Genomic DNA, 21,417 nt, shown 5'->3' with positions numbered 1-21,417 from the left:
TTTTGCAGCTGCATCCTTCAACCTTTAACATTACTGTACTTCTACATGTGTATGGTGTTTAAATTAGTGCTATACTATTGAGATGTCATATATTCCCTTTACTTCCCTTTGCCCAGAGCCATCTGCCTTGTGCTGGGATAGCTCATCACTTAAGTAAAGTTAAATGAGGGTTGGCACTTCAAGGGAAGAACTCACAGAACACCTAATTCCTGTAGGATACGGTGTTGATGATTCTTGGGAGCCAGACTCTGCTTCTTTCTAGTGTTGCAACATTAGATTCAACATAAAACAAAGTTCTTGACCATTTGTCATCATTGATGAGGCCATGGCTCTTTTGGAAAAGGTAGAGGTGCTAACCCTTGGACAAATATCAACTCTGTTATACAATGCATTCTTTAATGAATGTGCAAGCCAAAAGAAGAGGAGTGTCTAGCTTAAAAGAGCAAACCAGGAAGATTTGAGAGTAAAATAAAATCTGCTCTTGCAGATCTGAAGTTGTCCTCTGAACATGACAACTTAAGCTGGTTTTTACTTAACTACTTGCTTGCATATTTAACTAAGAATGATTTCATGTCATCCTTTTGTGTCATAATACAAACGTTATCTCTTCACCCACCCTCAAGTCAAAATGTAATAAAAATACCTAGAGGTTTTGTTCTGTTTGCAAGAAATTTTTGAAATACTAAACCAGTTTTTTCTGGGTTCATTTGAACTTTGTTTTAAAATCCAGATGTGTTATTCACGAGTCCAAATATTAGAGTTGGTCCACAAATAAAAATAAGCTGGCTCCCATCCCCAGAGAAACAAGCATGGGCTAAGGGTGAAGGGTGCCAGGGGAAGGGAGCAGAAGGAGGAGGAGAGTGAATGGAAAACAGCTGGAGTGTGTTTTATGTGCCACTTTCCTGTGCTGCCACTTGGACTTTGCTTAGACAGTGTAGCAAAAGAGCAGCTGTTCACATCATGATGGATAAAGATCCATATAAAACTTCCAGCTGCAAATATGCTATGAGGAATTATTATTTGTAATGTAATAGAGATGCTGTGCACTCAATGACTGGCTCACTAGGCGTTTAGGTCTCCATCCAGAGGAAAACAGTCTTCGTGGCTGCTGGCTTGCAGCACATCTATGAATCTCCTGGCTAAACAGGCACCGAAGCTGCTCCCTGTTTCTAGGAGGAACTTCCCCCTCCAGAAGCAGCTGTACAATGCAACCACCCCAACTTGCACTCTTTCCAAAGTCATTAGCCTCCAGGGAATGATGCCCTAATTCAGGGAGAGTCTTCATTTTACAATTTACAGATGTAAAGGGGTGGCCATTTTGAGCACTTTGCCCCCAAACACAGTACTTAAGGTTACTATCCTTGTGCTCTGCCAATAAAAGGAATCAGGGGGAGAAGGGGAGAGATTTTCCACAGTGAGACTGAGGAGAAGCTCTCTCCGTCTCTAGATGCATCAGCAATCTGACCGGTTTCTCCCCTTCCCTCCCCTATCACACCTCGCCCCACCCCAACCCAGCAAGGGGGGTTACTCCAGTCCTACAGTTGTAGTAGTTTTCCAAAGCTGCATGGCCTTCCTCATAAGGGGTGTGGAAAGTAAAGAACCAGGCCCCCCGAGACGGAACTGGGGTGCACTAGAACCAGGTAGCTCATTTAAAATTAACTCTTCTCATGAACAGCTCCGTGATTCCTTGGTAGGTTGCAGCCGGCCCCTATGCACCATGATGACTTTTCCCCTGGATAGCTTGTCCTGCTGCACATATACCATATGTGACCTTTGGTGGTTTTTATATCCCAGCAGGCTGTGTTTTTATCTGACAGGATCCATAGCAGTTAGAAACTGAAGCATGAGAGACTTCCAAATTACAGTTAAATAAACTCACTGGTACAATGTAGGGAAGGACTGTGAAAGTTTCAGGGGAAAAAAACAAAAACTATCTCCAGTGTTTTCTTCCTAGGTCTCCAACTTAAATACCATGAGCTTGATTATTATCAGTATAAATCAGAAGTTACTCCACTGAAGTCAACAGAGTTACATTGGTGTTAAAAGATTTGGCTCAAGCCCCACATTTAAGTGTTCTAGCAAAAAAAAAAAAAAATATCCCTATACAGAGAGGTTCTTCCCTTTCCATTTGATCTGCCATTACACCTTCCTACCTGAAAACTCAACTATAAATCATTTGACTGTGATCATCCGCTCAACACTATTGCTTTTCTGCACTTATATGCACCCTCTAATTAGCAAGTTATATCTGTGACTACTAAAAGACTGTAGCTGAGCAGTGCAGTAGTGATTTATGATATGTGTATAGGCAGATACCACACGCACACTTTTAAAGTTGCAAACATGCTTTTAGTCATGTCACACAGTGGCGGATTAACACACAGGGCCTGTGCCAAAGAGTCCTGGCCAATTTGGGGGACCCCCACAGGAGCACCGGAACCTGGGTGGAAGTGGGGGACCACGAGCCCCACAACTGTAGTCTTGTTCCCTGTTCTTCTTCTTCCCCTGAGGCCCTGCCCCTGGAAGCTGGGCAGTGGTAAGAGCTGTCCAGAGAGCCTGGGCTGCTGTGTGGAGCCCCAGACCCTCCACCTGCTCTGGGAGAGAGCCCAGGTGCCCAAGAGCAGCCCCTAGCCTGTGTCTCTGCCCCCCAGGGCACGCTGCTGCCAGTGGTCTCTGGTCCGGCCTCTTGCCCCCTCCCTGGCACCTGCAGACACGCTCTGCAGGGAGTAGAGGCCCTGCCCCAGCTGGGAGGCGGCAGGGGCCCTGAGAAGGTCACAGGCAGCGAGGAGTCCGGCAGGGCCTCCTCCGGCGCAGCTCTCACTGCTACTGGCCTGGTCTCAGCGACCGCCAAACTCCACCAGGCTCGCTCAGTGCCCACCCCGGCTCCTGCTGCCAGGCTGCCCCTGCAGGGTCCCGCTGCTGCCAGACTGCCCCCACCAGCTTCCTCCTGCTCCCAATGACAGGCTGGCCCCGCTGCCGCCTGGGCTTTGTGCCCAAGGCAGCAATCATGCCCCTCCTGTCACCTCTTGCCTGAAGCTTTCAGTTTGGGAGGGGCAATGCCCCCCTGTTCCCCAAACTACATCCATGCCATCACTGCTCCACACCTGCTCAAGGCTACTACACCCATGTTAAAAAGTGGGTGGACACGGTCCCCCTGACCCTCCCAGTTCTGGCACCCCTGAGGCCCCTGGTTGTGGAGGGCCCACATGCTCTTTGTGCCGGGCCCACATGCTCTTTGTGCCCAGGGCCCCAGTAAATCTTAATCCGCCTCTAAGGCTACGTGTGCAGTTTTTAAATTAAGAATGTACGTATCTGTGCACAAACTGACCCAGATGAGCCTAGGGGTACATCTAAACTGCAGAAAAAGCTATAGCAGTGAGTCTCAGAGCCCAGGCCAAATAACTAAGACTTGAACCACAGGGCTAAAAATAGCAGCATAGAGGTTGCTGCTCAGGCTGGGGCCCAGACTCTGATACCCTCCCACCTAAGATGCACACAGCTCAGCAGGTAACTTTAAGCCATTTTTACAGTCCCCTGATTTTGAGGATAGGTCTGAACCCCAGTGTCAAGCAGAAGAGCGTTGCCATTGAAATGGACTTTAAGGGGTCCAGGATTTCAGCGCATCTATCACAGACTGCCCCATCACGAGCTACCACTCACTGCTTGGACACAACCAATATTAGTCAGTTGGTCACATTTCAAGCTCTGACCCTACAACTTCTTTCGTGTGAATGCAACAGTCTGCCCATGGGACACGTTACAGTATTAAGGCATTAGGTGTGGTTTTATTACACACAGAGGTGAACAAAGATGCAGATGTACTTGGCGCAACATTGTTCTATGCAGACTAGTTACGCTGATTATAGAGAACAATAAGATATTAGACCACTGATGGTTAGAAAACTGTTGTGTATTGAAAATAAATATATTTCCCTCCCCATTATCAATTTTCCCCCCAAATAAAGCCTATTTAAACTACTACATCATTTGAAGACAGAAAATTAGGCACTATGTTCACAGGCTTTATCTCTGTAAATATTTGGAGCGCTATAAATACTGTGCAATAAAGAACCACATTCAGAATATTCATATTGGGCTTACTGTTCTGTTGCCATGAAAATTAATATATTTTTAACATTTAATTTCTGGTTTCATATTAACTGATTTGCCAAGATTCCCTTTTCAAAGACAACAGAATATTTGTATGTGAGACGTCTTAGTCTATTAGCGTTCTGCATAGAAAGCTGCAGCACAGAGTAAGGCCTGAAAACTCAATGAAAGAAGCAGAAACACTAGTGTTCTAGAAAGTTGTATGCCCCCAGTAGGACTTATCATAATCAGACAGGCCATAAGTTTAACTCTGATTGCTTCTTCTTTTTCTTTTATTTTTTTTGGAGGTGGAGGAGGACAGAGGTGCGAGAATGAAAGTCTGAATTCAGCCTTCTTACTCATTTTGTGATTCACAAGAATTCTGCTGCCTTCCAAAACTTGCAGCAGTTATCTGCTTCTTGTCCATGGCTGTAGAAATGAATTCAAAGGGGGGTATTTTGACCAAAAAACCCCAGACAGAATTGCAAAATATTGTTGAGAGAGGATGATTGTGAGATTAAGGAACTGGGGCTGGAAACTGGGTGATCTGGTTTCCATTCCTAGCTCTGCCACGGACATGCTATGCCTTGGATAAGTTACTTAACTAGACCTGGTTGAAGTTTTTTCAGAAGTTTTCAGATTTCAAACGTGCTCTACATTTAACCAATCTGTGCCTCACATTCCTGTAAAATGGGTTATAATACTTCACTGCCATATAGGGTGCTGTGTTAATTAACAAACATAAAAACATTTTGAGACCCTCCCATGGAAGATGCCAATATTATTTTAGGAATACTACTATCTCATCTGGATTTGGACTTTAATTCTAACATATAAATTATAATTGACTTTTGAAAGACTAATTTATACTATTAAAACCCCTCACTTCTTTAGCCAGTAGGATACTATCTGGCTCCACATGTTCTTAAAGACAAAGGGCCAAATTCTGCTTTCATTTACACTGGCACAATCCAAGAAGAGTCAGTTGAGTGTGTATTCATCAGGCAATATACACACACCTTTGGCATGTTAAGGCACTTATCCATGACTGCGGTCGCAGCTTGCACAAAATATAGGTGTATTGACTGATCAATTCACATTTGTGGCCCTGTTCTCCTGCCACAGAACACAAATAACTTCTATTCATCGACTTTATGATTCCAATCATGTTGTAGTTTCTTCTGTAAGAATACGCCTCGCAGCGTAAGCTGCTAATAGAGAATTTGGCAATAAGACTACATCAGGTATATGTTATAGCTGGGATTCCATGATTTTAACATCAAAAGTCTGATTAGGCTGTGAGAAATTCAAATAGGTTGTATTCTGTGTCTTGAATTTCCATGGATTGAGAAATGGAGAGCCCATTCATTGGTATTACCCGATTCACCAAAAAAAGAAGTCTATGACATTTATCTCTTAATATAAAGTATGTGCTGTGTTGGCCTGCGAATTGTATTGAAACAGGATAGCAATATATATGCAATAGTACCGATTCTCTTATTAACAAAATGTGAATGGACAACCAGTGATAGAATAAAACACTAAGGCTCCGCACAGCTAACTCATCTCCAAGAAATATTCCTTAGATGATGAAGATTCCTAGACAAAGCTTTCAACATATTTCACTTATTTTCAAACAATTATTCTAAATATTGTCAAGAAGAGTACAGTAGAACTTCAGAGTTACGAACACCTCAGGGATGGAGGTTGTTCATAATTTTGAACAAAACATGGTGTTTTTTTCTTTCAGAAATTTACAACTGAACCTTGACTTAATACAGCTTTGAAACTTTACTATGCAGAAGAAAAAATGCTGCTTTTAACCATCTTAATTTAAAGGAAACAAGCACAGAAACAGTGTCCCTACCTTCTCTAATCTTTTTTAAACTTTCTCTTTATTTTTTTTAGTAGTTTACATTTAACAGGGTACTGTATTTGTTTCCTCTCTCATCTCTGCTGCTGCCTGATTGTGTACTTCTGGTTCCAAATGTGGTGTGTGGTTGTCTAGTCAGTTTGCAACTCTGGTGTTTGTAACTCTGAGGTTCTACTGTAATATTATTTAGCAGTCACTGTTGCCCTAGAGTTTCAGCCAAACTCTGATGATTGAGTTAGTAAAATGGTCAAGTACAATTTTGCATGTTTCTGTGACAGAAATTGCCAGTAAAAAATTTACATTTGTGGGCCAAATTATTTGCTAGTGAAAATGGGGAACATGTAATTGATTGTGGATAGCTTATCCACATCCATTGGTTGTGGGTAGCTTATGCTGTTTGTGCAACTCATCTAGATTCATTTCCTAATATGTACATGTTTTGTGTGTGTGGTGTACTTTAAAATAATGTAAATATCTGAACTCAGAGGCTCCAAAATAATATCACACCCTTTCAGAGTATATCTTTCTTCTTAAAGGATCCCAAGTTACTTTACAAACCACATATATTAAGGGATCACTTAATTCAACACTGAGATGCAGCTACCTCTAGGTTGATCACAGCAGCTGTTTAACTACTCACTGAAACACTGTTTAACTACTCACTGTTTAACTACTCACTGAAACACAATCAGAGCTATGTGCAAAGCCTAATGAGGCATAGTAAATAAAGAAGTTTCACACAGACAGGGATGAAGAGCTTCCAGAACAGAGAAAATTAAATTATCTTTCTTTTGAAGAACACTTCACTGCACTGCTCTGAAATACTTAATGAACATTTCCAATTAAAAACATGCTGTGAAACAACTACTTTCTGTCACAAAAAAAAATAAACCAAAACAAAACATGCTAGAAATGGTGAAGCTACAGTCCCACAGCTCTTTTAATGCAGCATGCATGGTTTAAACCACACTGGGGTAGAAGTGGCGTCTCAGAGCTGGGAAATATATTGGAATTATTTCCATGGTCATCCTAAAAACAACATACTCGAAATAGTGCTAACTTCAATGAAATATTTTCCTCATCTAGAGTATGAATTTGCGGGCTTCTTTCCTCCGCTCCCAAATAAATGTTTGAAAATTAATATACATGGTATTTCTATTACTGTAGCACAGAGGAGATCAAGGCCCTGTTGTGTTAGGTGCTGTACCAATAGAACAGAAAGATGGTCCCTGCCCCAATAACTCCTTAGTTTTCCTAAGCACTGACATCATTAACTTGAGCCAGACATAGTATGGGCAAAAGCTGTGCAAACTTTTCCACATAGTCCTGCCTCATGCATACGGCTCAATCCTGACCTGCAGCAATCATCCAGGTCCTGGGCCTCTTTTGTGCCAACATTGAGGATCTTCTCCGAGTGAATGGTTTTATCAAATGGATATGTGAGAATGGGATGAAAGTTCCAAACTCACTTTCCATTGGTTATCTTAACCAGGTTTTGAACAGCTTTCCAGAATTAAAATGCGAGATGTGCTGTAACCCACTCTGTTTATTTACAGGTGCTCCCGCAATATGCTAGGCACTTCCCAAACAGAAAAGAAGTCATCGTCTCCTCACAAACGCACATAGGGTTGGTGGAAGGGGTGTATATATAGGGAAGCATATATGATTGTTATGTTCAATAAATACAGACATAGAAATGTAAATGATCCCAAACCTACTCCTCAAGGTTGACATTATCAGCAAGTTTCCCTGAGGGCATCAGGACTCTTCGAAGGGATTTGAATAAGGAAAGGGCAGAGGCCTTGGAGATTAGTTCTGGGAAGGACCTGAATGCAGAAGAGGTAGTCTGAAAGAATAAACGGGAGGTGTGAGAAGCCAATAAATGGGTGGATGAGGCTAGCATCATTGGTGGAGTAGACCATGATGCAGAAAGAGACAAGGGTGCAACTTTCTAATTATCCAGAGTTACACATGTCTTTGAAAGTGATAACATGACTCTTAAATGGTGTGTGGAGAAGGAGAATCTATTAGTGGAATTCAAAGGGGGTAAGGGGGAAAGGGAAGCAGATCAAAATGACAGGTAAGAGATCATTTTAGAAGCAATGTTCTATATGGACGGGGGGGGGGGGGAGACAAAGTGGCTGTCATAAGGCCAGAGAGGAGGAAGTTATAAAAAAAAAAAATCAAGATTTGAGAGCTTGGATAAGAGCTCTCACTTCAGGGATAAAAGGATGATGCATTTTAGAAGTATTGAAGAGGAAGAGGCAGCAAAATTTGGACATGGCTTAGATATGGGGGTGGGGATAGGGGTAAGCTAAAAAATGGCCAACATTTACAGACTTAAGTGATGGAGAGCATAGTGGCGTTTCAATAGTAGTAGAGGAAGGAATAGTGGAAAGGGAAGATACGGAGTTTGTTTTGGGCCACATTAGGCTTATCTTTGTGGCAGGATATCAAGGAAGAGATGAGAGAGAAACAGTAAAGATGTGGGATTGGATTGTTGGAGACAAGCTGGGTGTGGAGAGATATATGTGAGAGTTATCACTATGGGGGAGGTGTTTAAAACTGCATGAGGATAACATCACCCTTAAAGAGAAAATAGAATAAGGAAATGAGAAGGCCAAAGGGAGAGGCTTGCGGTATCCCCACAGACAGTGGGAGAGGAGGACCCACCAAAAGAAATGTTGGAGAGATAGTAGGAGAATTGGGAGGGAACCATATTATGGAAGCCCAAAGTGAATGAGATCTCAAGTGGGAAGCCTTGTTTGACGTTGCGAAAAGCAGCAGAGAGGTCAAGGATGAAGATAGAACAGAGATTCCACTACCTTTGCCCCTTTTCAAACCATTTTGAGTCAGCCTGCAGTAAGTAGCAGCCATTAATGTGCTCCTTGGTATACTAGAGCGAACATGAAAGTTTGTGTGTGCCACTCAGAAAATCCAGTTTCCTTTATTTGCTGAGAGATTTTTGCATCCATTGCAGAACAGACCAAAGAACCACTATGAAATGAACAATCTCAGCAATTAAAGAGATGCAGGATTGTATTTCTAAACACGCTGGCCAGTATCAAATATCAATATCATAAGCAGCCTCTGAGGAGATCAAACAGTAACAGAAAACAAAATGGGTACTTTCAAGCTGTGGAAGAAGGAGGAATAAACTGTGGTCTTGAATTAAGACTGCCATTTTGGAACAATCTTCCTGACCATGTTTTTTCTGCAAAAGTACTGTTCCCTAAAACAAAATTTTTAGACAATATATATTTTGGCATATGTCTAGCTTGCAAGTGTGCAGTTCAAGATCTGTGCTTGCGTAAGGGTGTGAAAGCTTTAAAAATCCACCACTGCAGCAGAGAAATGCTGCTCAGCCAAAAGCCGTGACATTCCCAGAAACAAGACACCTGAGAATCAGGATGACAGCATAGCATTTTGGTGCATCAGAGGTTATAGGGATATCTTTGTGTTCCAGTGTGTGATTCCAGTCCAAAGCTCCTTTGTAATTCATTTGGATGACTTGCAACAGATCAGTGGGATATATAAAACAAATGCATGCTATTCATAAAAAACACTACCATTTCAGAAGGTATCTAAATATAAAAATAAATTTAAACATTTTTAAAATGTAAAGCTCAGTTCATACCAGGAAGCCTTGCAGTAATAAATAATAATTTGCATTTTAATAGCACCTTCCATCCAAGGATCATAAAGTGCTTTACAAACACCTGTCTGAGGTGAGTGAAGTATCATTATCCACACTGTGCAGAGGAGGAAACTGAGGCACAGAGATGATCAGTAACTCAAGGATCCAATTCAGCAAAGCAGCCCCATTCAGCAGAGCACTCTTAAGTGCTTAACTTTAGCTTAATCTGACTGTGACATAAGCACATGCCTAGAGTGCTCTAATGAACAGTAATGAAAAGGTCACATTGTTAAGCTTGTCTATGTTAAGATTTTTCTCTTTTGTTAGAATGATGATGTATCAATCAACATTTCTGCATGTATGGGATGCAAGCATTAAGGGCCAAGCTCGTGTTCTATTGAAGACAATTGGAATTTGGCAACTGATGTCAGTGGGACCAGGGTTTGGCAAGAACGCTTATCAATGACACAAAGAGCAGAGGTCAATAAAATGTTCCTCAATATTTGGCACTGCAATGTTGTAGAATTCTTAGGAACTTAATGACGTTGTATCTTTAATAGCTGTTTATTGCTTTGAATAGGTTTCCATTAGAAGTGTACATCTTGGACTTTTAAACCCTAATGTACATACTGTCTGTGTGGAAACAAAAAGCAGAAGTTCCCTAGTTTGACTGGATAATGAAACATTAAAAATCGGTGTTTTTAAACCATTAAACCTATACTAAAAATCATATTACAGATCTCTCTGCAACCCGCATTTTTTAACCACACACAAGTAAACTGATCACTATCCCATTCCAATTGTTACAATGAAAATATGCAATTCTTGCTGAATTATTTTTTAAAACACGTGCATGGTGGAGTAGGTTTATTTGATTTCATTGCGTGGACAGTATGCAACATGTTTTACTAATGTTTATTTATATAACAGATGTTGTAGTAGATTTTCTTTCTTTCACAGCTCATAACAAAGAAGATCTCTTAAGCCATGCTTCACGAGAAGAGAAATGATAAACCCATGCTCAGAGTGGAAGCTACAACATACAGAGAGTGTTTGAGTAACATGACACTATATTTTCCACCTATTCCATTTTTTGTTAGTTAGAACGACTGATTACAAAAGGAAAATATGTTATAATCACATACATAGACATTGTATTACTATATGTACAGATTACAATATACCTATGGGTTTGATTCTATTCTTATAACGTCTCAAAAATAAAAAAAGTTATAAATCAGGAATAACTCCAACAAAGTTACATAGGTATAAAACTGGTGTGAGATCGAAATTGGGTCCTATTATATATTTCTTTACAATACACACTGTATTACACACTTTATAACCCATGAAAATTATGTTTTATGTAATTGGTAGTAGGGAGGAGGAAAAAAATCATTTGCCCTGAGATATTACTTTAAGAATAGAGGACAGATGTCTAGTTACCGAAGCAGACTTGTAAAAAATTAATCACTTGCCTCATGCAGGTTAGCTGGTATTTTGCAGGTAGGTTAGTATGGTTCATAAAGAAGCATCTGGATTTTGGTCAAGCTTTTTAATTTTAACGGTTTCATTTCAGCTTATGGGTGCTAGTCAACATGCCAAGTCTGGAGCAGATTTATTCATTTGTAACTTTGGTGCATGATTTCTAAATTGAAATGAATATTGCAAGCAAATAAGTCATAAATAGTTGGCCTGCATTCACAAAGCCTTGGCTCACTCATCTATTAAACGGGACTAAAATTGTACCTCCATTTTAATGTCATTGAGCCCAATCCTCCACTGAGACAGAAGTCCAATTCACTACATAAACATTAAAATAACTAAAGCCCAGATCCAGTAAGCACTTAAGCATATGCTTAACTTTAAGTATGTGACTAGACCTATTGACTTCAGTGAGGCTACCTTTGTACTTAAAGGTAAGCACATGCTTAGGTGCTTTGCTGGACTGAGGCTGAAGGGCTCTGTTCCCTATGTGGGAATAATCTGCATAGGAAACCACAGAAGGGTTTGTCTACACTTACAGAGCTTCAGCAGGGCAGCTGTGCCATTGTAGCACTTAGTGAAGATGCTACCTATGCATATGGGAGAACTTCTCCTGTCAGGGTAGGTACTCCTCTTCCCCAAAGGGTGACAGCTATGTCAACAGGAGAAGCCCTCCCATCAGCATAGCCTGTCTATACCAGGGGTTAGGTTGGTATAACTACATTGCTCAAGGGTGTGGATTTTCCACACCCCAGAGTCATGTAGTTATACCAATATAAATTGGTAGCGTAGACCAAGCCTAAATTTCAATATACAGAGCATCCTAGGAATTCTTCTCTCAAGGGAAATGGAATGCAGAAGTCTGGAGTCCCACTCCCTTGACCAGAAGATCTCCAGAGATCAACACTGATCCAAGGAGATCTACAGGCACTTCCATGCAAATACCCCTTACCTCTCTGCCGCCACTCAGGACCATCAACTCCCATGGCTACCTGGACAGTATGCTGGTGCAGTACTCTCAGGGATTCCTTTCACTCTGACTGCAAAAATGGAGGAGTAAGATTCCTTGTGCCCTACCCTTCCCTGTCCAGAAGTCATGCACTATCTGGTTCAAAGCATTTATTTGTTACTTAGAGAGACATCTGGGCGTGTCCAGTATCTATATATTGAGGCATTTATACACTGCATATTACTGAGTGCTCAGATACTTCTAATTTGGTTTTTTCCTCTCACTAGAGGATAACAGGTGCATTAAGAACTGGATTAGTAAAGAATCATTCTAGAGATCTGTGCTAGGAAATTAAAGGCAGAAAAAGCTGCCCAGATTGGATTTCCCTGGGATCTCCCAGCCTTCAGTCCCATGGTGTAGAATTAGGGTTTATTTCTTTTGTAGAATCTGGCCACAAACATTTGAGGCCAATTCTCCAATGCTTACTCAGGCTGACTAACAGTAAGTGTATTCAAGCTGTGTGAAGCTTGCAGAACTGGAGCCTTCTAAATTTGTAAGTCTGATCATAAACATTTCTAACCAGGCATTTCCAACTGTAGGGTGCCTAATAGCATAGATTTATTGATAATGGTACAGAGTAAATACTGTGTACATGCAGGGACCACTTTTCAACATTAATATCTCAGACATCTGAATAATTTTCTCAAAAGACAAATCTATTAGGCCATGCAATTAACTGCTTATCAATTTTTATTTTTAAATTATAGCTGTTTTTGGAGTCCTATGAGTGCAAATAAATCCTCAAAGACCTGACTCATTGTCATCTCTCTTGATCTCCCTCTTGTTTAATTTAAGATGAACTATTTCTTTTTAACATGGTTTTAAAAAGAGAGGGAGAAAAAATACCATGCTCATGGGCTGTGTCTGACAGCTCTCAGCCAAAACTGAATTTATAAAACTGGATTAGGAACAATGAACTCTGTAAGAGTATCTGCAGTACAGTCTGACCAGAAGCATTACAAACACCTTGCTAATCTACTGCAACTCAGGTAGCCATTTCCCTAGCATGGAGCAGTAAATAGTCAGTTGGTCCATTTCAGTCAGACTTCATTTTTTGTATGTCTCATTTTCTGCCATCCCAACAACCCAGACACAACTTGGTCAACCAGAACTACCCTTTCTTCAGTGTTGTGGGGTGGGCACAGAGTTTTTTCCCTATTTAAAATAAGCTTTGCTGTGAACTCAATGCTTGCGAGCAAAGAGCACATCATCATACAGGCAACAGAAGAATATCTGTCCATAGACACAGGCTGTAAGTCAAGAAGTGTCCTACAATGATGAGCACATGGCTGAAAGGTAAGGAAAGGGCAGGTGCAGAAAGCTGCTACTTAATGGTCCCCTATGAGCATCAGTCAGAGCAGAGATATTTTGAACTACACTGTAAAATAATGATAGCTCATCCTATCACATGGTGCTCAAAAAAACCCATTCACTCTGCACACAATAACCACAACTGAAAAGATGCCTCCACAACTAAGTACTGGGCAGGAGAAAAAGAATGATTACCTTTTTGCTCTGCTTTTCCTTGCTTTTCTTTGTTTTATAAAGATTTCCTCTGCACTGTTTTTAGACAGTTAGGCTGTATCCAGAATGCACCAAAATTGATCAGACAACAGAAGCAGACAGACCAGGTTCTGAAAATTGGTATACAGATTCCTTCCCCATTTCCCTTCCACATCCGACCATGATGGAAAATATCCACTAAAATGTATGTAAGTAGTGTGAAAGCAGCGTTGACACTGTCCACATCACATCTATCGTCACCAAAAGACAACTAGAAGATCATCCACAGATCATGAAGAATTCTGTGACATTCCCTGTTGAATCCCTCATCTTAAAAACCAGCCAAAAAGGAAAACAGGAAAGGGTTGAGAACAAGGGAAATTGAGAGCAGATATCCCCATTAACTAGTGAACAGTATAATTTCTAGAGACAGTGAAGGTGAAACATCGGAGGACATTCTATATCTGTTCGATAGACTTCTTCCCTCCTCCCTAAAATAAATACTTTTCAGTTTACTTTGAGTGGTCCTCTAGTGTATTTGATAAAGGTTGTTCCAAAACAGGCTTATTCCTAACTTATGCAAAAACCAAATGTAACCCACTGGTCAGCATGTGTTACATGTCCATTTCTATGCCTAATCCAGAGAGGATTATTATTACTAATTATTTGTATTACTGTAGTACATAAAAGTCCCAGTCGTGGACCAGGACTTGGTTGTCCTAGGTGCTGTACTAACACAGAACAAAAAGATGGCCCTAGCACCATACAACAGATGAACACAGACAGACAGGAGAATACACAGAAACAGAGCTTGGCTCTTTAGCAGAAGCTGTAGTGACTCAGGCTGATAGCTCTGGTGGTTCAATCCCTGGTGTCAGCCAAAACAGTGGCCATTAAACACCCTCCACAGCCAACACCATCGTCCTGCTGTATTGTCCTTTCCTAGTGGAAATAAAATTTAAATCATCAACAAGAGGTTTGTTAAATCCCTCCAGTCAGAATGGTCGATCGATTATCTTTGCTACCAATAATGCCTCTTTAGAAGTACGAGTATGTGCTGCAGCGTGTCAGTTTGAGCATAGGCAAAAGACATTTTTAAGAGAAGTTGAGTGCATCACCACATGTGACAACTGGCAATTGTGGTTCTCACTTGAAATGGGCTGTTGTTCCAAACTACTGAGGTCTGTCCCCAAAACCCTATTCTTAAGGTGGGGATAAAGTAGCACTTCACACTGTCAGAAAATCTTGACCGGCTGACACCCGGACACAGATAAATTACTTTCCTCTGGAGATGCCCTTCCAGGGAGGATAGCAGCTACTGATGTAGCTATGCTTATGTAGTAATCTTATGGGAGCAATTTTATGTGAAGTAACCAACGAGAGCCCTCTTGCCACAATCTTCCCCCCCAGCCAAAAAATAACCCTATCTAATGGTGAAAAGCTTTCAACAAATTCTTCCCCATTTGTTAGATTTATGGAAGCAATAAGCATCCATAAAACATCTGCCAGATCATTCTACTTTTCAGTTTTGATTATCTGTCTGCTAGTTTGAGGAGAGCTTTAACTATGCAGATGCAAGAAGTGTGAAAGCCATTCAGCTTAGATTTATTCTTGAACAGTACCGGCTGTCTAAAATGGGGCTATAAAATCTAGGCTCCCTGTCTGGTTTGTTGTATGGCTTTGTGCTATTAATTGCAACCTGGCTAACAGGTGCTTGCCGACGTCTTTACATTCTTACCATAAGAAAGGATTATATTTCTATCTGGATGAAAGGGTAGTGCTTGCTTTTAAGTAGAAGTTTAAAAAGGCACAGAGTAGTTCATCATTTCCCAATAAAATTGGATAAAGGGAATCACTGCTAATGAAAAAATGGCCTTTTCTCTTATTTGAGAGGAAGGGGGAAAGCAATTTAACATTGTTATTTGCATATCCACTCTGCTTCACCAAGTGTCAGATGGTCATGAGTTAGACTCACGATGGACTTACTCCCATGGACCTCTCTAATTCCTTTGACTCATCCAGTAATGAGTCCTTTCTGTATCTTCAAACAAGCACATCAAGGTTGGGCCCCAATCCAGAAAAGTATCTAAGCACACACTTAACTTTGATTGAAATTAGACTGGTCACATGCTTAAAGTTAAGCACATGCTTAAGCGCTGTGAGGAATCAGAGCCTTGATGTGACAGCTTTGTCTGCAGTTCTTTTTCCTGGAACAATGTTCGTGAAACTCGACAGCTCATTAACTATTCATCTCTTTTCAAATACCATCTGAAAATGTCTCTTTTTTGCCTTGGCCTATACTTCTTCATTTCTCTCTCCCTCTGATATTGTTGATTTAACTTTGCACCTCTATTCCCTAATGCTGTAAAGCATTTGAAATACAGTTGTGTGAAAAACACCCGAGAAAAAAAAAATTGAGGGGTAAAAGCCTGATCCAAATACATTTGTGACCGGTCGGGCAGGCTCTGCCACATTAAGTTAAAACAATACGATGTTAGCTACTGGCTAAGCGTGAGACAAAGGTCATAAGAATTCTTGGGACCTGAAGGCAGTTAGACAGCCCTGCAGTCAGAGTTGGTCCCTGAAGTCTTCGAGCCTTTTAACTAATTGGTTATGTAGTCCTTGAATATTTTGGATGGAAAGGCTAACAATCTACAAGTGTTAAAATGGACAGCAACCAGTTAAAGAGGGTCACATGGCTATATTTTCAAAAGTATTTAGGTGCCTAAAGATGCAGATAGATGAGATTTCCAAAAGTGCTTAAGCACCAATGGATTTTGATGGGAGTTAGGAGCCTTGCCTGCATAGGCACCTTTGTAAGTCCCACTAGGGGCTTAAATACCTTTGGAAATCTGGCCCAAAGGGCATAGATTAAATGTAAAAGGGACCATTTAACACCCATAATGTCCACCACGAAGCAGTACCATCCAGCTTGTGTGTGGAAAGTCTATTTGAATGGAAATCATTTTGGTTAGTGGCATAAAATAGTAGGCAAGGACATTTTATGGCTATAAAATGAGGGAGTCCAGCTACTCACAGGATTAAGTCAAATTCTGCCTTGACACACACCCTGTGTAACCACAAAAATTTCAGTGGGGTTGCATAGGGAGTGGAATAGAGAAAAATATGCTTCCAATATTAATGTGTTTTCAAGTGATATACAAATTCTAACACCAAGTTTCCCTATCTTAAAAAACAAACTAAAACTACTTTTCTTCCCTGGCCATACACCTACCTCAGATTGCTGCTGATATTGCAGAAAATGCCTTACATTCTTTACATATAAGCATTCAGGTAATAAATAATATTTTGAAAGCAGTTCTTAACCTATTCCATTTTGTTTGAATATATTTTTTATTGCTCAGTCCAGTCCATTATGGGAGTAGCTAAATGCTTTAATTAAACATTCTTGAGTATTTGGATTTTATCTCTCATAGATACATCGCACCCTGGTTGTAAAAATGCCATCAGAAGCAGCCAAAATATTTTTCTTTCACTAAAGAGGAGTTATTAATTAGAATAACTATATACCTTACAAATACCTTACATTTATAATCTAGGGCCTTTCCTCCCCATGACTATATACCTTACAAATAGCTTTCTTCCTTTCAAAGTGCTACACAAGCAATATCCATTAGATTACTGACCTGCAGATGAAATGCAGCCACCTTCAGGTAGAATGCAGCAGCCATTTTATACAACACTAGACAATCATGTTTAGAATGAAGAATGAGAAATCTCTCTACCTGGGAGAAGTTTTTAGACTCACCGAATGTGTCAGATTCATTGTTGGTGTAACTCCATTGAAGTCAATTCACCCCAGCTGGAATTTGGCCAGAACTATCTAATGAATTTGTCTTCGGGTTTTCTATAATGCCCATCATAAATTACTTCTCTGGAAACTCCAGGGTTAATACCTTAACTCTTGCAAAAAGTGCAACATTATCATTAACGACCATGAGTGTTCAGGGCCTGGATTTTGCTTCTCAAGTGGTCAGGTTCTCAATTTTCAACCTCATCTGAAATATGGCCTCTCCAGCAGCACTATATGCCCCCATCACTGGCTGGGGCATTGATTCAGTACTGACTCAGAGCGGAGAATACCACCTATTAAACACTGAAGGCAATTATGACTAGTAGCATATTTCTGTGAGCCAAAGTATAAAAACCCTTGCCAATCATTACCTTATCACGACTGACTAACCAGCACCCTGGATTTGCCAGTGCTGAAGCATTATTAGCTTGCTGGGTGTGTCAGCTCATCCTGCTCTCCCAACATTTAGAAATCAAGACTGATGATAGCTCCGGGCTGCTGAGGCAGCTCCACACCCAAGCAGGTAGAGTGCAAATATGCAGAAGTGGAACACTGCATTAGGAACGCCGGTAGGTGAGCACTGCTATACGCAATTTTAAATGCAAAAGAAAAAATATCATCAAAAGTAAATGCACAGAGGAAGATGCAGCCATCAACGTGGGGGAAATCCATCCTACCTGCAGGAATTCCTAATAATCAGACTCTACGTGGATGATGCAAGGGGGCTGGGAGGTGAACAGTACCCTCCAGTCTTGGAGTCAAGGCCCAGGACTACACCCTGTGGCACGGAATAGCAGCTACAGCCCTTCTATACCACTTGGTTTGGTGTTGGGGGAAAGTAGACCAGTGTAAACATGGCTCTTGCTTGATAATAAAACTGGTGGTGACCACGTCCACGGCATGCAGTGGGAGTGGGGTAAGCACCTATTGTGCAGCAGCTTTGCCTGTATTCCCGTCATGTAGCCCCAATGTAAGGCTTAAATGGTGCAGCCCTCTGCAGCATGGATGAATTTCACCTGCCTCAAGGAGCCAGAGGATCTATGGGAAAATTAGGCTTACACCCTGCAGAGCCCGTCACCTCTATGAGGGGAGCCTGCCCTCCTTCCACACTCTCTCCTGACAGTGAGCATGTTTCCCTCAAGAGCCGTTGGCGCCCAGCTGCAGCTGAGCAGTTTCCTCTCCTCCAGGAGGAGTGAATACTGGGGGGAGGGAGCTAATGCGGACTCGAAAAGAGTTAAACACTGGCTGGCTAGAGAAGAGTAACCTCCAGGGCAATTAGCCACAGAGTTTAACCTCCTGTATTTGAGGACCATGCCACACACAGCGGTTGCTCCCTGGCTCTTCTTCCTCGGTGGCCTAACACACCCTGCAAATGTCTCCAGTGTGTGTGGGGGAAGCATCTTTGGGTCTTTTCTAGTGCATTTTCTCCTCTGTGTTGCTGAAGGAAAGGGAAGGGAATATTTTTTTTAAAGTTTAAAATGAACCCTCCAAAAGTAACAGCAACAGATAAATGCAGCTACCAGAGCACGAAAATAGTAAGCAGAGCATACAGAGGAAGCAGTGGAGGTCAACAGAATTTCATAATGGATTTTAGTAACATAACACAATCAAAAACGCTAAACTGGATCAGAGTGAAAAACCTGCACCAAAACCCCAGATCAAAACACCCCTGCACTCCGGAAAAGCATGGATTCAGATCTGAACTTTGCAGCTCTGGTCTGTCACCAGCTCATCATGAAGTGAGCTGTAGCTCATGAAAGCTTATGCTCAAATAAATTGGTTAGTCTCTAAGGTGTCACAAGTACTCCTTTTCTTTTTGCAAATACTAACACGGCTGTTACTCTGAAAACAGCTCATCAGACAATCCCCTTCCTCAGAGGGCCTTACTGAAGAAATCAATGCTCTCACTTCTCATGCTTGGGCATTCTAAATTCTCTCTTCTTTTATATAGTTTACTTTTAAAAAATCCAAACAAAGAAACAAGTCTGGTCCAAGCCAGGTAAGCTAAGGCTCACCATATTCCTGAGTGGATGACACTGCAAAAGTTGGGAAGGATGAAGAGAGGGTTAATCTGGGGAAACTTTTCTCTGTCCATATGGCTGGGGCAATCTACTCCTGCCTTCTAGTGCCTGTGTCTCCACTGTGCCAGTTATTTGAGTTTCCTCCACCAATACCCTTGCAATCTTGTGCAACAGCCTATTTACAACATCCCCTATGCTTCCAGCCTTCACCTCAGGACCTGAGAGGCGCAGAGGTCTCCCTTCCCCAAGGCTTCTGTGAAACTGTGCTCAACTAGCCCTGTTCCTTTCTCTCCCTGGCAATGCCTTCCTGTGTCTCTCTATCAGTTTTGAGCTGATGAGCTAATTGGCTTATTAGCTCACCAGCTAATTATCTTGAATTACCCCAATCAGCTTTTCCTAGGGGAACTAATGGGTGACAAAATGATCAGAGTGCAGGCTTGCCTGTTAACTCCCTGCACTCTGCCACAGTCTCCTTTGGAAATGTGGGGTTGCGGTGAGAGGGGCATAGTGCTTAATCTCCCTATGCTAACAGAAGGATTGAAAAATAGATTCATCTTTATCAAACCAACAGATCAAGCTGGGTACTTACTCCTTGATAAATTCTTTCCTCTTCCTTTCTTTGCCACTTGTCTGCCCCCTTCGTTTTCCCTTTCCTTCCTTCCTGCTGTCCTCTCTATTCAGAGGCAGCATACTTCATTCCCTGCATACTGGAGCAAGAGATTATAGGGGAAGTGCCTGGACACATGTAGCCCAATTAAATGTTGGCAGTGTATTCAGTGTTTCCACTACGCGAGTTGGAAATTTTTAAATGTCAAGTTGGCCACTGTGAATTGAAGCTTCCCATCTACATTTCCCTGCATTAAGCAGCTAATGGAGTAGGTATTCATTGTCATCAAGTGTTCTGCCACACATCTCACTTTAAGACCATTCACAAATGTTCAGCTAAAATTCTTCGTCTTTCAGCAGGTCTCTCCCATAATCCCATGTCACCAATGACTTTTGGCAGAAAGAAACAACAAACTATGACTCTGCAGACTCTCACTCACTCTCTCCTTAGCTATCTCACTAAATATATACAGCATTCCTCGCTGAGTATCATTTCGAGCTTGCATAATTCCTTCAAATAATGTGATACATCACAGATTCTGAAGCAGATAAACACATACTGACTTTGTGTGCACAGACTTTACATGATCTGAATCCATCCAGCAATACAGCTGGTCTTTTGAAAGGATGTTACTCCCAGAACAAACTTTGTAGCTTCAAGGCAATCATTTTCAGTATTGATCCAAACCGTACTGGCCTTACTCACATTAGCAGACTTCAGTGGGACACTTTATCATGAGAGTAAGGGGAATAAGGTATGAGCCTTTACAAGCAGAATTCATTACAGGTAGAAGTAAAACACAAACAGAACTGCCCTGATACAATAGAACCTCAGAGTTACAAACATCAGAGTTATGAACTGATTGATCAACCACACACTAGAACTGGAAGTATGCAATCAGACAGCAGCAGACAGGGGGGAAGGGCAAATACAGTACAGTACTGTGTTAAACGTAACCTACTAAAAAAAAAAGGGAAAGTTTAAAAAAAAGATTTGACAAGGTTAATAAACTGTTTTTGTGCTTGTTTCATTTAAATTAAGGTGGTTAAAAGCAGCATTTTTCTTCTACATAGTAAAGTTTCAAAGCTGTATTAAGTCAACATTCAGTTGTAAACTTTTGAAGGAACAACCATAACATTTTGTTCATGGTTACGAACATTTCAGAGTTATGAACACCTCGGGAACAGAGGTTGTTCGTAACTCTGAGAATCTACTATACTTTAAAATGTGTTTGGGGGCGGAGCAGGGGGAGGGAAGGAAGGAGATTCGCTTATCTAATCCTTTAAACATTTCTTACTAGAAGAAACCCTGCTTATTGTCATTCTGTGTAGCAAAATGCACCATAATTTAAAAAATGTCTATGAAAGAGGAACCCCCTG

General features: G+C 41.3%; 1 protein-coding gene across 3 annotated transcripts in view; it reads right to left on the bottom strand.

The window, feature by feature from the left end:
• The window catches only part of NFATC1 (nuclear factor of activated T cells 1), a gene marked incomplete at its 5' end in the record, with an annotated part of 147,154 nt that overhangs the window by 98,384 nt on the left and 27,353 nt on the right, over positions 1–21,417 (bottom strand). The gene's annotated exons all lie outside the window — the stretch shown is intronic.

Source organism: Lepidochelys olivacea (assembly GCF_965140295.1).
Source record: "Lepidochelys olivacea isolate rLepOli2 genome assembly, chromosome: 2".
Classification (NCBI taxonomy): domain Eukaryota; kingdom Metazoa; phylum Chordata; order Testudines; family Cheloniidae; genus Lepidochelys; species Lepidochelys olivacea.
This window is presented reverse-complemented; position numbering and strand designations above follow the sequence as displayed.